Genomic DNA, 18,898 nt, shown 5'->3' with positions numbered 1-18,898 from the left:
GTATAAAAAATATGAACTCTACACTTAGACTACTGGTAAATATGCTTACCATTGCTGCAAGTGTTTGTATTGACGCCGACTCTGAACCAGTACCTGTAATAAGCACAGTATTGTTAAACAATAATCATTTTTACTCATAAAAACATACAGTTTAGAATCGAGTTGTTAACTCACTGATTAATAAACTAGATGATAGATGTGCCGAATGCCAGTTTGCTTCTTCAATCTTTTGTTTTTACTTGTATCTATTCAAATTGGTGCAATAAATTAATAAAAAATAATAACAATAGAACTTTTATAAGTGGTTTGTTATAACTATATAATGAATATTAATAATCATATATATTTCAAACAGCGACATCTTATGCCAAAATAAGGAATGAAGTACTAGACAATTGATGGAGATACCTAAAAACATTTCATGAATACAAACAGATTTAACGTGTGGGGTTTGAACCCTGGACCATAAGGTAGCGTGCTATAAAGCTAGACCATCAAGGTCGTATTTTTACTAATTTCAATATAAGTAAATTACTATTTTCAAAAGTTCACGTACTATGTTAGCGAGTTCATTGATTCATTTCCATAATACATTGTTATCTTAAAACTGTAAACAAGTCATACAATAAAATAATATAATATTTTATGAATCAACAATTATAGCTTAGGGGCTAATACAACAATTTGTCGTTTTTATAGTGATTCGTGTAATAATTTTAAGTAGGTGTTGGTTTCTGCCATCACGTTTCGATACTTCGTAATAACTATCAATACACAGTAAACAGCACATAAAATTTTAAAGTTTACAAACACGGTAGAAGGCCATAAACCTATGGATACAATATAGAAACCGGAAATACAATGGTGTCCTAAACAAACAGGCGAACGCGAAACACATGTTGGTGCATGGAATGGAATCCGTACGGGAATCATTCGGCGAACAATACATATCAGTTTTTACGACAGAGTCTATTAGGGAGGTCTTTGTGCGATATCTAACATTTAATATACCTCTATGAATAACACGATTTTTTATTATGGAATGGCAAAGAAGCTAACTGACCTGATGGTAAGTGATAACCGACACCTATATATATGAAGGTGGCCAATTCCTTCGCTCCCCTCCAATCGATCCCCCGTCCAATTCAAACGGGGATCGAAATTACGACGGCCTGAGCCGAGGTTCGAACCCCTAGTGGTGCCCTCAGACTAAAGTCATATCCGTCAGGCAGGAGTTGGCCTTCAGCCGCTCCATAAGTCCTTCCGCGGGTTTGGAGTGCCATCTGCACTCGCCCCATAACGTCCGGTGAAGCTGTAAAGGCCAGCTACGGCCAACAGCATTAGAGTAGTCCGAAAAAAAAAAAAAATTCTTTCGCTACAAGATGTGCTCAACGCCACATGGTAAAATGTGACATTAATTCCTCAAGGTGTAAAAGATTAGCAGACATTCGGCCTGACTGGAGAGCTCTAGTTAAAACTAGAGCACAAAATTAAGAGTCTCATCGTTGTCGTCAGTTAGACGTAAGACTCGATGTAATAAAAGCCCGCCACCAGCGGGTATAAATTACGTTTATAATAATAATATGCCTAAAATGTGCGCCGACTGTTGTAAATAAGCTAGAATCCGTCAGTTATATATACCTACATAATATACATAGAATACAGCCAGACCGATATAAACAATCACACTTATGAATACAAATGTTTGCACCGTGCGAGGAATTGAACTCGCGACCATCGAAAGTAGAATGGTCTGCTAAACCGCTAGACCACCGAGGCCGTCAATAGAAATAAAAACTAAAGATGGTAAAATTAAATTAATTTTTATTTACATCAACAGATATACACGCTTACACATTTTATAAGACAATATAAATTACAAAAAAAAAAACAAACTATATTAAAAAAGAAGAAAAAGAAATAATATTTAAGATTATATAGATATAATTTTAACAAAATACATACGCAATACCAAACGGAAAGAATCTCTATGGTATCGAAGAAGGCATACATTCTTATGATCAGATAATTCGTGCACTGTCTGTTGGAAGAGTCATGAGTGTTTTGAAATCGGAGCATGGATGAGATGAATTATGAAAATTAATGAAAACAATAGTAAACATGACTTGATATATCAACTCTTTATCTTTCCTCTACGGAAGGGATCGTACATAAAGGTAAATAATAATAAATAAAAAAATATATTTATGCTAATACCAGCCTACATTCGCAATAAGTTACAAGGTATTTATAAGAAATATACAAGAAGTTATTCTAACAAATGATTGCAACGCAATCAATTTATCTCCATTCAACAAATAATAGGATACTTCCGTAAATAAACATTAATTAAAACAATTATGATAATTAAAGAAAAACAACTCTTCCTCATAACACTATGCTTACATTAAAACTATTTACAACATTTCAAAATTACCCTATACAAATTATTAAAATCAAATAAAACTCTATCTTTAGTCCTATACAAAAAAAAATCTACCCTGAAATGTTAACGTACGATGAAAATCAATAAAGTCGTGTTCAGCTCTCAGACTGCAAATATAAACAGCTCCATTCATAAAATACATGTACCGACCACACCCACACATCGCCGGTTGCACTCAAATGCACCGCGCCTCGTGTACGACGCACACATATACAACATACTACGATAGTACGATAGAATACTATAAATGGCTCTTCATTTTCTGACCTAACTTTACAGCCTATATCGACCTGTAGTGCTACAAACGAAAATCGACCTAACGTTACTTACTTTAAAGCACAAATTTGTTTAACACAATAAAATACGTACTACAAAGACGACCGTATTCGTACTGCAGTAAGGTCGGTTTGTACGTTGTAGTTATACTCGGTACTATAGAGCTGGTGCCGTAGTGAGATGTCTGCCGAGACAGTCTCTCTATTTATAGGGATGGGATGTACGCGATTAATTTTAGCTCTCGATGCAGTTAATGCAGTTGGTAGACAGTTGCGAAGTCGCAATCGATTCTACGTCTAGTTTGATTGTGTTAGTAATTTTGTTGTACAAAGCATCACGATAATATTGTGTAACGTTAACTTTTGCGGCTTTGATACATTTAAGATAACATCTACAAGTTGGTTTATCTACTAATAAAACTTTAAAGCGAGTTAGCAAACTAAAGAATCTGTACATTTACTATTTGATGTTGTTTTAATACTTTACGAATATTAATTTATATGCTACGTTGTTTGTTTGTTTTTAAGTACATTAGCAACATCAAAAACAATGGATAGATTTATAATTTTAATGTCCTAAAGATAATTAAATGGTTCGTCATTATAGCTTTCAAATATAATTATTTTCATTATTTATTAAAGTCCTTAAAATATGGCGGTTAAGTCAGTTATCAATTAGCCGTTAGTTCTGTATTTAATAACAAAATACCTGATATTTTGCGAGAAATCATCTCAATACACCATTATAAATAATGAACAGAAGCTGAGTTAAGGATAGAGTACATAAATACAGTGTAACTATATTCTAATCTGACCCAATATTTCTGAACTTAATCGTTCACTCAAATTCATATTACGAGAGAATGGTATTGGCTTAACTTTTTCATTTCAGTACTTAATGTCTCAATTAAATTGTAATTAAAATAATATTTTATCATCTTTTTATAAATTTTATTGTTACTGAAAATATCAGACGACATAACATTTATTTAATTTAAAACAATACGCATATAGATTGTTACATAACAAAACATGTACTCCCCATATACCTAGGTATATAGGGAGTACATACTACGAAGAATTAGTCTGCAGGAATGATAGAGTCTACTAAGGTCTTTTGCGATGTTCGTGGTGATATTTCTGCCTATAGATGAAGTTTAACCATTAGTCATTTTAATAACTTGTTAAAAAAATAACAACAATATGAGCATAAATAATCAAGGGGCAGCTAGCGCCGGCGCTGACTGATACAATGTAACCTAACTAGCATTTAGCAGAGCAACCCGTTGTTACGCGTATGGCTTCACGGTTTGTGCCCTGAATAATACTCGGTATCCAACAACAGCCCGGATAAAATCATGTTTTACGACGCTCATAATGAGAGCCGTATAAAACTAATATTTACTGCCTCTACACTGAATGAAAAAATGTTATTTTTGAACTTCGCTGCAGCTCATAAAAGTACTATATGAGATAAATCTCTCCGGTGGGGTATTGCTATAAAATTTGCTGTAAAGACTATTGATACACCTACATGAAGGTACATGATGCAATTTCCTCATTTTCAATGCATAGTAACAGTGGACCTAATTATCTAAAACAGTTGCTAACAATTCTTTCTCTATTTGCAACAGAAATATCTTGTTTTAATATTATAAATTGACCGTTTGGCCCGTAATTTCAAACCATACTTACATTACTTGGTAATCTAAGTTTTTAACTGCAAATATCAAATGTTATTTATATATAGTATATGGGCAACTAATGCTACTTATCATCAGTTGGGCCAACTTGTTTGCTATTCCAGTTAAAAATCAACAGGATTCGACGAAGACAGTAAAATATAACACGTAAGTTTGTTTTATATACGTGTACTCAGTAGGAGGAATGACATTGTTTTAAGGATAACATTAAAAATCTTGACAAACAAATTGGAAGAACACATAAAAGTTTATTACTTTCTGGATTTAAAATCATATAATTAATAAAAAAAAAACCTTTATTCGATCGTAAAGTTTTTATAACAAAATCTGGTTCTCTGCAACACCTACTACATAAGGTATTAATGGCAATAACTTCTACTTCTTTCTGTATATAATATTTGATAATATTATAACATTAAAAATACATTTACGATTATTAATTATAAATACTTTAATTAAGTATTACCTTATTTTTTAAGTTGCTGATGAATCTTAAAATTATTATCGTGATCATATGTCTAGTTTTAATAAAATTTTCATTTTGCAATCAATTATAAATGATCTTTAATTAAATTTGTTGTTGAAAATCCACATTTCAATGGTTCTCATAATGTCATCATTTTACTGCACTTCACAAGTAAAAAAAAAGAATTCATATACCGTATTCTGAGAAGACTGCATTCATTCATAAGACACATGGGAACAACCCGTAGCATTTATCACCCAAATTGTCATTCGTAAGGTGGTCTGAAATGCAATAAATCTATCTGCAAAAGAAAAAAAATAACCACTTAGCGCTAAAACGCTTATAAAAACGGACACAAGCGCTGAAAAAACTGACGACTGTTGAAGAAACTGCAATGTCTGTCGTTGTTTCTGAATGAACCGTTTCAAAAATGTTGCTTACTATAGCGTAGATGTAACTTGTGCTATAGTTTTTTGCGGCGAAATCCGATTTAGTGAAGCGCGGGATTGTAACGGGTCTTATGTAAAAAATGCATCTCATGATCCCCGAGCGATTTGACTGCGGAAAAAATCTGCCAAGCACGAACAGTGGTGAGATTTAAGAATTCCGTAATATGCAACAAATTATAAGGAAATTAAAGTAAGACTAATAAAAATAGGTACGTTTGTTTAGGATAAAATTAGATAGGCGTCAGAAAAATGAACGCAAGGTGTTTAGGTAAAAAAAAAATTTTGACTGTGTTTATAGTTGGAAATAATTAAGATGCTAGTTTACAATTATGACTGAAATAGATAGACAAAAACATACTGGATAAGCTTTAAAGAAATGTTTTTTAGATATATCGTAGTCATGCATAAGTTCATCATTAAAAGACAACGAGTTTTATAACAGGAAAAAAGTGGAGTAAAAAGTGTATAATTACTACGCTCCATCCTGGGTGTCTGGAAGAGATCGCTATTTACAGATAAGGTAGCCAATTTATTGTCTCTTTGCCGTTTCTTGTAATGTTTATTATAATTTAATAACTGTATTTTCTCACAAGTGAACAATAAAAAATACAGACAGAACAAATAACTTACCCATGAATATAGGCCTTTACAAAAATCTTGTTTATATATTTATTGTAAATAATCATTACATAGTATAAAACAAAATCGCTATCGCTGGCTGCCCGTCCCTACGTATGCTTAAATCTTTAAAACTACGCAACGGTTTTTTTAATAGATAGAGTGATACTAGAGGAATGTATATGTATATGTATATACATGTACACCCGGGTGAAGCCGGAGCAAATAGCTAGTAAAGTAATATAAAATGAATAGAATAGAATAAACCCTAATTCAAATAAACGTAGTTTTAATCACTTTCAGATATTCATTTTTATTCGTATATCAAACTAACATGATACAAGAACAAAATCGGTTACTCTTTCATTTATGTACAATTTATGATTTTGTATAAATACAAACTATAAAAATGAGAAGAATTGAATGTTTTCATTCATCCAGCTATTAAAAAAAGGATAAAAGAAACATGGCGAGACAACGGACCATGAAAGTAAATGGTGAGATGTGAACAAACTCGTTTAACCAGTGGCCTTTGACCAGTAAATTATTTATAGTTGTTCAACTGGTAAAATGTTCATGAACAATCGATAGACTCTTTACTTTTATTGGCGGACAGTTTAATAATTCAATTACGTAGAATAAAATAGATGCAAGATGCAGTACTTGTATGACATCTATCATTAAAGTCTCTGACAATCATGACATATTACATGGATCTTGTGTGCGTGAAGAGGATACTAAATTTAATGATGTGCTATGTCATATTGTAGTTAACAGTAAATTATTACATTTAATACAATTTTTATTAAATATAATAGAAATACATACAGTAGATCGAGTAATTTTAAAGAAATAACGACAAACATGCTCAACATGTGGTAATATGAGGAAAGAATATCGTATGATAGATTGATGTAATGGATATGAAATGTGAACAGAAGAATGTAGAGTATTGTGGAGTCTTAAACGATAATATAGATTGTTGATTAAGCGAAGGAGTGAAAATTTTCCGAAACCGTATATATCATAAAGAAGTTATGAAAACGGATGGTGCAAAGTTGTGTTACATCAGAAATACCCATGACAGTTAATTCTTTATGTGTATCTTTATAAAAACGTAGCGTAAATATAGATACATAATAATAATGTAATTAAATGATGTAGCATATAATGTTTTAACCGCTTGTGGGCCCCAAATCTAAAACGCCAGAAAAAGCTTTGAGACGTCTTCCTAGAATCGTTGCGAAGTATGATTGGATTTTTCAACCAGCCCAGACAGCGATAGACGTATTACTTATTTACGTTTTTTATACCTCCATAAGACGCTTATTAGTTTTTTAAGACGCGGTCATATTTGAAGTGTTTTTTTTTTATTCTGACTCTGTACTATAGATTCAGTTAATAGACGATAACGGTAAGAAACTATTAATAAAAAGTTTATTGCAAAATTAAACCGTCACGCTATCTACCTAACCATTTTTTTAATACTACCCCTTTAGTTGTAAATGCTAGATAAATATAGAAACTATTATAAGTATTCAAGATGAACTGTCAATTCAATAATTTATTATCATTTTATAGATTTTATACACAAAATTTCTGTCTACATCGAAGAGAACATGCATGAGCTCATAATAATAATACACCTTCATATGGAACTCTATTTTATGCAATGGGCTCGAAGTAAACGTAGAGGATGACATATGATTAGATTCTTAAAAGGGTATAAATCTTTCAAACCAGTTATTATTGTGCAGTAATAAATTTCTTTTGAATAAAATGTTAACTCTAACAAAATACCACTGGAGGATATCCGGTTTTTTAAATCCAATGATCCCACGCCTACATACTGCTACCTACACAAAACATTTTTTACAGTCAACAATTTAATAGAATTAAACATACGTAGTACCTACATCTTTTTAGGGACGCACTCATTCGGAAACAGATCTTATCGGATTAAACGACATTCATTTAAAATTGAGATTTTAATAAGTAAAAACTCTTTGGAAAAAATGTTACCTGAGTTGCGCAAAGTAATTCCGAAAATGTCACTCCAAGCCTGTTGCGGATAGTGCAGAAAATTTAATTGCAACCAAAACCGGATATGACCATAAACCATTTGTGAGACGAGCGTTTATCTAACGCCGATTGTCAAAACACGGATACAAATCAAAATTGACAGTGGCCACACGATAGTAAACCACAATAGGACTTCCGCCCCGAAAAAAATATCGCACAATAACGATTATCGTCTCGGATCGCCGGCGAAAGCGACCATATGTTGTGGTAGGACCCCATTGTTACCTCCTTGTTATTATTAGGTGTGAAATGCCCATTTGATCCCTTTTTATAGAAGACCACATGAAACGGCCCGACATAAACATACAAAGAACATTTATGTCAATTTAAAAGTAATAAAACGTTCGCGTTATCACGACTAAGAAGGTGCGTTGAAAGTGGACATATGAAATGCGTTAAACAGGTTCTGATAACGCGGATCGACGCGGTAACAACTGTTCAATGTCCGCGCCATACTCCCTTTCCAACTTTCACACGGAATGCACATGTACGAGTACTGTTCATCTTGTTCAGCGGATGTCGTCGCAATTACGAACGGCCGCGATTATTATTGCATGGTATTGTACGGCCAAATTACAGCATCTCGGCTTCCCATCCGGTCTAATATAATGTATAGTCGTCGTGCGAAATTCAAACTTATCACATCGAAATAGAAACGAATTCGGGCATCGATAATTTGTGAAGCGACACGATTACACGACTATTTGAGATAGCGCTGCGGCATCTACAGGATGTGAAGAGGTCGAACGTCTGTCGCTATCGGCGGGCTAATAAAGGGATGGACAAATCGCAGGTGAATGAAGACACACAATTGGCTGTGTGACAATGACTGTCTCGCCGGCACGATACCTCGCGGACACCTGCGGTGGTACGGAGAAAAGGCAAACATCTGATTTATGGAGGCGAATGTAAATGTAGGTTTAGTGATACGTACCGGTGAAAATCGCGGCTTTCACAAGCACAAAAGCTCGAACTAGTTCTGCTATCAATGGATCCACCCGTCTGTAAGGACTCGAGATATTGTTTTCGAATAATACAAACTGTTCGAGCGGTCCGCACACAATGTTTATGAATTATTGTTTGCGAATGAATGGGACGAGTTTCGAGAATTTTTCCTTTGACTTAACTTATGAAGAATGATTGTAAAAATTGTGCAAAAGTACATTGTGTCTGTCTGGACTATTTGCCGCTTTCAATGTAGTATATAGATACCCGTATACTAGTCTACTGTAACATCCATTAAAAATAAAGACGACACAGTTGCAATTTGAATAATTTATTGAAATTATTGAATATCTGAGCAAATACAGACGAAAAACAAAACATACAATTAAAGATAACAATAATCCTTACAAATTTTAAATACAGTTTATTACATTTTCAAGTCTCTGGAGCTAGCATGTGGGAGGAACGATAAAGAGTTTTCATTCATTCATGTATACACGAGATCAATCATAAGAGACATTAAAGCAAAAATTATAATTTACCACAGGAAGCCAATGGCACTTAGTCAATACGTACTTAAAGAATCCAGCGTGAAGATAGACAAATAAATATCTGTACACAAGATGAGACGCCAAGGCCCTTTCGATATTGTACAGTAGCATAGAATAAATAGCATCAAGTACAATAGCAACATCACAGCTCTATTATTCATATTTAGAATTTCATAACAACGCATTCCATCATTATTCATTATTGATCAATGTTATATAAAAAAAAAATGGACGAGTAGCGATCGGGAAAGAACAACCGTTATACATCAATTAATGTCGATGATCGCGTGGTATTCAATGGAGGCAGTTTGTACGGGTTTGGTACGACGAGGTAAGAATATCTATATGTCACTTGAGAGCGATCACCCTCGCTGTACAGTCGCTACAATGAATCTATCCATCTATAACAAGAACAATAACAATCGATTTAAGGTTGCCTTACATCTGTTATTTTAACTCTCAAAAATACCTCACGCAATCGACTTATAATCAATATACATGTAATATATACAAGTACGCAGTTTATAGTATATTTTTAGCTTCATAAATTAATTATGAAAGTTTTAAGTACTTACGTAATTAAACTTGTAAGTGTAAAAGCGACTTAAGAATTTACGATATTATTCCATTTTAAAATCAGGCTAAACAAACGCGAGCGAAGCCGCGAGCAAAAGTTACTAGTTTTATATAAAACGGATGTAGTACAGAAAATGAACAAACAGACGAACCTTCTGTAACCTAATGTAGAAAAGTGAAATATTTATCACTTTCTTGTAAAGAACTAATGAACAGCTACAATTTTTTTTTGCCAATTGACTACGGTTTTGATATATCTATGGTTTATTCTCAGGCATCATTTAACTTTACACCACTACGTCTCATGTATGTAAGTAGATACAAGTAGTTTTGTAATTTTCTAAAAAAATACTTGAAACATAATATGTGTGTTTACATATAATTATATGCGACTGTACAAGGTTCGAGTACCAGCCGAGGAACGCATTTATGAGTCAGAGCCCTTGGTGACCCGGTTCGCACGCAGCGAGTCGGTTAGCATAGGATTATATGACGCGGAATTTGTAACTAATTTTCAATAGTATGTTAATGGTTCAATCCAATGGCATCAGTACTGTCACAGCTTATATGGTCACATCCATGTGATCGCCTTTTTTTATATAATTGGAATGAAAATAAGCTGACGCATCACCTAAATGGTAAGTGGTAATCAACGCTTATATTCAGGAGACAGCGCTATAGACATCATGTTATCATATGACGCCCGTGATATATTCATGCGTTGCCATTCCAGATTACTAAGATGTAAATTAGTGAAATTACAACTATAAGTAGTAAGTATATAAATATATAAGTATACAGAACAAATAAGTATTTATTCTTTTTAAAATTTAATGGTCACTGTTAGACACAGACTTACGGCTTAAACGGGTGCTAAATGTCCGCTTCATTTTAGCTCCAAAGCCATCGCATTCTCTCTGGAATGCATACACAAGACTGCGTTTGTACATACTATGTCGCGTCTTGAAACTCTTCCCTCCCCATTTGTTTCTTATGTGCCTTGGATCTATCTCATACAGCCATCCGGTTCTAGATTGCTCTAGTCGACCGAAGGGAATATTGTAAAGTCTTCTACATGGTACCACTTTCTCGCCTATTTGCTCTGCCAAGCAGCTTACTTAACTATGCGACGAAATAATTATGACGCTACAGTTTTGCAGACGACTTGATGATTTTGTATAAAATCTTCCAATACTTAATATTTCCCTCGACGCCCTTATAGAATGATTCTAATTATATAACACTACAAACTCTAGTATCACGAGGTCAGGCCAAGTCATCGAATATTTCCAATATTCAAATGATAACACAATTTATACCGAATAGAACTAAAACGTCAATAAATCAATTTTATTTATAGTTGAGCTCCAAATTTAGGCCAAGAACTAGATACTGTTAATGACATAGTGACTTTCTGATAACAGATGTTAGTGTTGAACGAACCGCTTGATAAAATCGTGTCATGTAGACAAGGCACATCTTTGAAAAAAAAAGATGGAGAATAAGAGTATCTATAACAAAATATTAACTAGACAATAATTAGTTTCTTGTGATAGAAAAGTTTGATAACGTAATAAGGTCAGTTTATAATCAGGTTACGATGATAGACAACCAAGACTTATTTGATATTCTGTGACGTTACTGTATTAGTACACAATTTATTAGTACAATATTAGTTAGGGATCTTCCGAAAAAGGAACATTTACCCTATACCAGGCAAAAAGTTAAATCTCTTCGTAGAAAGGCAAATAAAGAATATCATCAACATCTCAAGCATTCATAGACCTCAGCTGAATAGGGTCTTCGCCTATATATAAGTAGCGGTGCTAAACCACTTGCATCCATCGATTTTGAAAGACTCAACCAATGCGACAGATGTCCCACTGATGCTGTTATAAAGCGAAAAAGGGCTGTTTTGGTAAAAAACCTACCAACAACTGAACAGTATATATATTAATGAACAGGTTGGTAACTATTACCTTTACTCTACTTTTTTCTCTGTTTCAACGAAGAAGAAAACTTTTGCGAGTAATAAGTATCGTTGAAAGAAAACAATTACAGTTCATAAAATAGGGCTAGGCATGTAAACCCTCCACTAGATGGCAGACTCGATGTCGCAGCCGGCGTCCGGTCGGGCCGGTCGAGCAGATGCCGCACCGTCGACCTTGTCGCAACAGAAATGGTCGACTGGAGACCACGAAACTTATACATAATGAAGGCATAGGACTCTAGTCGTCGATCATCATCATATTAACATTATTAACTAGCAGTAATTAAAATAAGATTACTGTATGTATATGAGAGATAATATTGAGATTTTATTGTAGAATTTTCTTGGCCGAGTCTAAATTCCGTGACTAGTCATATATTGACGGCCTCGGTAGTTTAACATGCTCTTACCGTCTTACTGATGATCGCAAGTTCGATTCTTCGTGAGATACAAAAATTTTGTATTCATGAGAACAATTGTATTGGTCTGAACGTTTACTATGTATGTATTTAAAATAAAAACAAAGAAATGACAAATTATTTCCATCAGTTGTATAGTACACAAGCTCTACTCTGTCTGGATCAGGATGGCTCTGTGTGAATTGTCCAAGGTTATTATTATATGCAACAATCACCAATTTACATCAGGTGAGCCGTTAGCTTGTTTGTCATTATAAGTATTAATAAAGTTTTATGTCGGAGATACTATGTATCTATTATCTGAAGGACTTTTAAGATTCAGAGAATTCGAAATAAGTTAATTATTAAACACTATGTTCGCCATGCCCTGAGACAACCTAAAATAAATGACACCATACTCATTGTAGGGCACCTGATGACCCGGGTATTCAGGTATTCAGCCCTATAGGAAATCAGTTACTACTTGGAAGACATATATTCGTAGATAATAATTGTTTATTTAAATACGTAATAATCCATAAAATTTAACTACATATTTTTATCTAAACTACAACACAAAAACAACCCAATAAAAGGCACAATAATAATATGTTTACAAGTTATACATGTATTATACATACGTAAGAAAGATTATTAAAAATTTATTTTAAGAAGTCTATTTACCAACATCTGCTTGCAATCTATACTAATTAACCTTATAGATTCCTCAAATTAAAGTAGCATGTACTATCGTCGTTTAAATGGCGACATGGTCAGTGTGTTATCATTGCATTATCATCCTTAAAAAACTGGAAAGAATAGCATAACATATGAATTAACTATTTACAACCAACTTCGAAAAGGAGCATTTTAAATATCTTTGCTAAAACAGAATCTCGACCTCTTTATATAAGTGCAGTGCGTGAGAACTATACCACTACGTAGGAAGGATCCCTACTTTCATTACAGTGCACAATAAAACATTCTACAAGCTTAGTATAGCTAAGTATAGCTATTCCAAGCGTTTAAAAATATAAATATCTTCTTATTTTTATAATATGTAGACACTTATGCGTACATCGATTAATACAAGCTATATTTTATTATACGTCTTCACTGCCATAAATGTCATGGTAAAACATATTTTCATAGTTGTATAATAACAATGCGGCGAATATGAGTTTCAAGAGTTTATGTCGTAAAATATTAAATGTAATTGGCAATAATGAATCTTAAATGTCAGACCGCGATAGCCGGGCAACTAGTGGTTTTATGGGGAGAGTAATCGAATGCAGCGCAAGTGTACACCTATGTGGTACCAAACGGTACGGACCTAAAGACTTTGCCTTTTTAAATTCTTAATGATTTAAATCCTGTTAGTCGATAGTTTAGTAACAAGATGGACATCACTAGTTGTTAAGGGATGTTATTTATTTATTCATTTTAATGTTACAACACCATAACAGAATATCCAAATCGGTGTTGCAGCTTAGTACAGTATACACATATATATATATGTATAATTTACTACATAACATATATAAACATTAAAAAATGATAGATACTTTTGAATGGTTCCTGTAATTTTCGGCAGACTGCAAACAAAACTATCAATATCATTTCTGATATTGTTCAGTATCTCTAAAGCATGTGTTAGGTGAATATTTTATTAAATTGGTCCTACCGTAATACTGCATATAGTTGGCACATCACTAGTCGTGTCATACACATAGTAGATTCACATGTGTAACCATATCATTGTAATAACATAATAAATATATCTCTATAGTATCAATCATTAATTTGTCCAAACCAGTACGAACCCATCACTATTTTCTTAACTAACATTATTTTTTCTATCAGTCATTTTTCATTACCGACTCAACTTTCGAATAGCATTGTACGGATACTATTATTTATTGACAATTCAATATAATTTAGTTATAAAATTTGTTGTTTTTATACAAACATGTATCTCGTGTTTCTAGTATAAATGTATGGCTATGGACGTCAAACATATTTTAAATTTAAGTGCATACTACAACATATTATGTGGATATTATTGTAATAAATTGTTTAACTACATGTCACACAATCTAAATATATATAACTCAAAGGTGACTGACGTAGTGATCTATCTACGCACAGCCCAAACCACTGGACGGATCGGGCTGAAATTTGGCATGCAGGTAGATGTTATGTCGTAGGCATCCGCTAAGAAAGGATTTTGATTAATTCTACCCCCAAGGGGATAAAATAGGGGATGAAAGTTTGTATGAAAGTTTGTCAATTTTAAACCGATCGGGCTGAGACTTTGCATGCATAAAACTATTATGACGTAGGCATCCATAGAAAGGATTTTAACAAATTCCACCCCTAAAGGGATTAAATTGGGGATGAAAGTTTGTATAAATCTTCTTAGATTTTCGACTGATTGAGCTGAAATTAAAGATTGGAGCTACTATGATGAAGACGTTCGCTGAAATAGGATTTTAATAAATTCAACCCCCATGGGGATAAAATAAGGGATGATGCAGGATGTAAATGTATTAGTTTGAACCTATCAGTACCTAATGGAACGAATAAATTAAGACGAACAAAATAATTTTTAGTTCTTTAGGCTACTTTTATTCTAGAAAAATAAAGTTAAATTCCACACGGATGAAGTCGCGGGAACAGCTAGTTGTCCCATATGTCACAATGCTCAAAAAGGACATAATACTATGTACTTATTTTTATTAAGATTGTATATATAGATGATGATTAGTTTATTTCAATAAAGGCATTAAAAACGAAAGTAATTAATGCATTAATTAAAATATATAATCTTCTGCAGGACAAGATATCCACAAATTTTATTAAAATCCTTCCACATATTCAAGCGTAATCTCTTTATTAAGTTTCATTGAAATCTGTCTTCCCTTCAGTTTGAACAGCTAAAACAAACCGTTCATGAATCGTAACAAAAATCAGCATGAACAAACACGCGAGGATTGTTGATTGCAAAATGTCCGCGCGTATTGGCGAAGACACGGCGAAGAAATACCGTTGAATTTAACACCTCCTACTTTTGACAGTGAAAGGAAGGTAGTCCTGCGGTAAGTTTAACAGAATTTCTTTAGGGGACAATTCTAGGTCACTACCGACACGTGATGCATGTCTACACCGTTGTGCTCAAACAATATTATTACTATCAAACCTTATCAAAAATCATTCAATGGATGTATTGATATGTATTCAAATAAGTCGGATCATTATCGCATTAGTCACAGGATTGAAATACCCGAAAACTTGAATGAGTAAAGCGGTGGCGAATAGATTTTTCCAAACTGGCAAGAGTGACGTCACGTACCCCCTGTACATGACGTCACTCTTGCCAGTTCAAGAAACATAGATGACTCATTCAGATCTCAGCTTACAAAAATATGAAGTGTCTTATAAAATAAATACTAAGAATCATTAAGGCCGGTGTATAGTTTTAGGACGTCGCCTTACTTCTGATATCGCGGGTTGAATTTTCACACGATAAAAACATTGTGTACTCATTTGATTGTTCACAATGGTCTAGTATTTTTATGCATGATAAATACTAAGTTAATATTTCCTATGTATATTATGTATGTATTGAAGTGTTTCTATCAGTTCTTTAGTATCCATAGTCCAAGCTCTGCTTAGTTTGAGGCTATATAACGCAGTGTTAATTGCCCTAGGTTATCATTATTGTATATACTTATAAAAACATCTGTCTTAAAACACACTCAACAGTTCCAAGTCTAGAAAGCTGACATTTGGGCCACAGTTTTTATAATGTAAGTATCGGTAAGAAAGAATTTTTGAAAATTTCAACTTAAGACACCACGCGTGCTATAAATTACCGTAAAACCTGTTAAATACGATCTCGTTTAATATACCAATTCATGTCAGTCAGACTGCTGTCAGTTGGCTCGCGAGATACAGCTATTAAGATCGCTACACTGTTACATTATTACATAATTAAACAATTGATTAATGTTCATTGCGCAATATTATCAACTAGACAAAAACTCCAGATACCGTTGGAAAATGAAACACTCAACACTTCTCTCACTTCATATCAAATATATTAATTTTATATTTTAAGGATCCAAAGTCATCTAATAATCTACGAATAAACTTCTAAACATTTCCAAAAATCAAACTTAATAATAATAGGCCTAATACAATTTAATTTCAAGATTAATTATAAATTTGTACTTAGAAACTGTTAAAACTAGTTAGATAACAACTTAGACATTCGTAACTTATATTTATCAAGAACCTCCTCAAATTTAACTTTAAAATGAAAATGTAATTACAATAAGATACACTTGACACAATGAAGAAATAAATTTGTTTCAATTTATTCAAATTATCTCGCTAGAAGACCTGCAGGCCTACTCTTAAATCCAATTTCAATGCCGATGACAGTCTAATCCTGTTCAGTGCTGTTTGAGTTTGATGAGTACCAAACTCTTTGATTTCGCATGCATAACTCAGTCTGCTGGTACTGATTTTTATCATCACTACATCCGGACTAACAACATATGTTTTGATACACAAATTATCACATAATTATATAAAAAACTATCGGCAACTGTCACACGACTCCTATTATTATGCGGAATAAATTAGTAACTTCCCGCGAAGCCACAAGAACCTTAATTCTGACGACTTTTTAATTTATTTGGGCTCTCCTCCGTAAGGACTAATGACGAAAAAAGAGGTGAAAAAGCAGATAACGGTGCTCGAGGGATAGAAACAAGACAAAAACTTGAAACGGGTTGCTACGACCCACGTTTATGCGTCGAAACGGCGCTAGTGTTTTTTTCTTTAGCATTCTAAGCTCACTGAGGTATGTTGGTTAATTTATGCAGCATTTGTATGTATTGCTATACGAATACATCTTACACTGTGCTTACAATTAGTCATTATTTTTTTTATTTTTCAATGTATTTTATTTATGTTGTTCACTAGCTTAAACCCTTAATATTCGGTAGCGAGTTTCAAAACTAATTGTAGATATTATTATAATGGATACATATAATATGTATAATCTAATATAATAAGGAAAGCATTGGATGCGAGCAGCGCAGGACCGATCATCATAGAGATCTTTGGGGAAGGCCTATGTATGTCGAGCAGTGGACGTCTTCCGGAGTGCGATGATGAAACAATGTATGTTTCAAACATACAATAAAATTTAAAATTACATCTTTTAGATATAAGTTTTGACTATGTTATTTGCCAAAAATGGTTTACTTTCGCCAATATAAAGTAAATATCTATACATATTTGTATTTTCACACCACGTTTCTATGGCATAGACAGAGCATTTAGTATTCACGGGGAGAAATAAATATGAATCATTCGATAAAGTGACATAAATCTCGACTTCTTTACCACAAAAGTACTTCATAATACAAACAAACACATCACACTATCGGCTGGGAAACAAACACAACGGCATTTTATCTCAGTACTGTCATTTTTCCCGTTTACCCACATTCACGAATATTTTTGTGTCCCGGTCCATTCACCAAATATACGTTTATCTATTTACATCCTTATCGAAGGGTCGCCCTTCGCGGAAGCGGGGTTATCGACTGTCGATATCGACTGCCTACACTCAACTTGATAAAGCGTGAGTGTGAGATTTGGTTTTGAATCACGAATCGCCACTCTCGCACCCGATGTAACTTATATTCTGTTCCAAATGCCGAACTCCTGTGATTGATAAGGAAATTCAACTTTATAACGTCGACCAAAAGTTCAATTTTAAACATCAAGGAAATAATTCTTACTTGGAATATTACTATGCTATATTCAGTGGTGTTACTCACCCTGTTTAAAATACAACGAGATTTATGCTAACAGATAAAATTGCAAAGATATGTATGATGAAGGAGTCAAGAGGCTCCTCCTCTTTCAAGGAGTTTACGGAACGGTTCTAATATACATAAGACAAGTTATAAAATTGAATGAAACCTGAGTTGTGTGTAATGATAGAAACAAATGACGCTTGGATCTCTCTGTCTACCAAGTTAGAGAGCTATCGTAAACATTATTTGTTTATTTGCCGTAGACCATACTGTTGTCTTCTAGTTAAAATGGTTGACCTATGACTGTGAAATTACTAAATGCAATGACTCAAGACCTTAGACAAGACATATCACAGGGATCAGCTATTTAAGTACATAAGCTGTAATATGACCTCATATTTGATATCTTGAAATTTACTGCACTTCTACAAATCCTTGAAACTTAAACACCCATGACCCATTAGTGGAATTACCTCATGACCAGACATAGTATTCTATTTAAGTTCACAATCAACATTTTTGGTCTAAAATTACAGTGTGGGATGAAGCCTAATAAAAAAAC

General features: G+C 33.5%; 1 protein-coding gene across 3 annotated transcripts in view; it reads right to left on the bottom strand.

The window, feature by feature from the left end:
• The window catches only part of LOC131845673 (mitochondrial cardiolipin hydrolase-like), a 130,285-nt gene that overhangs the window by 12,232 nt on the left and 99,155 nt on the right, over positions 1 to 18,898 (bottom strand). For all 3 annotated transcript variants that reach the window (XR_009357644.1, XM_059194762.1, XM_059194761.1), the window contains one exon: positions 50 to 93. The gene's annotated coding sequence lies outside the window, so the exon portion shown is untranslated. The remainder of the gene's footprint in view (positions 1 to 49; positions 94 to 18,898) is intronic.

Source organism: Achroia grisella, unplaced genomic scaffold (assembly GCF_030625045.1).
Source record: "Achroia grisella isolate CSIRO2021 unplaced genomic scaffold, CSIRO_AGI_Agris_v1 utg478, whole genome shotgun sequence".
NCBI lineage: Eukaryota > Metazoa > Arthropoda > Insecta > Lepidoptera > Pyralidae > Achroia > Achroia grisella.
This window is presented reverse-complemented; position numbering and strand designations above follow the sequence as displayed.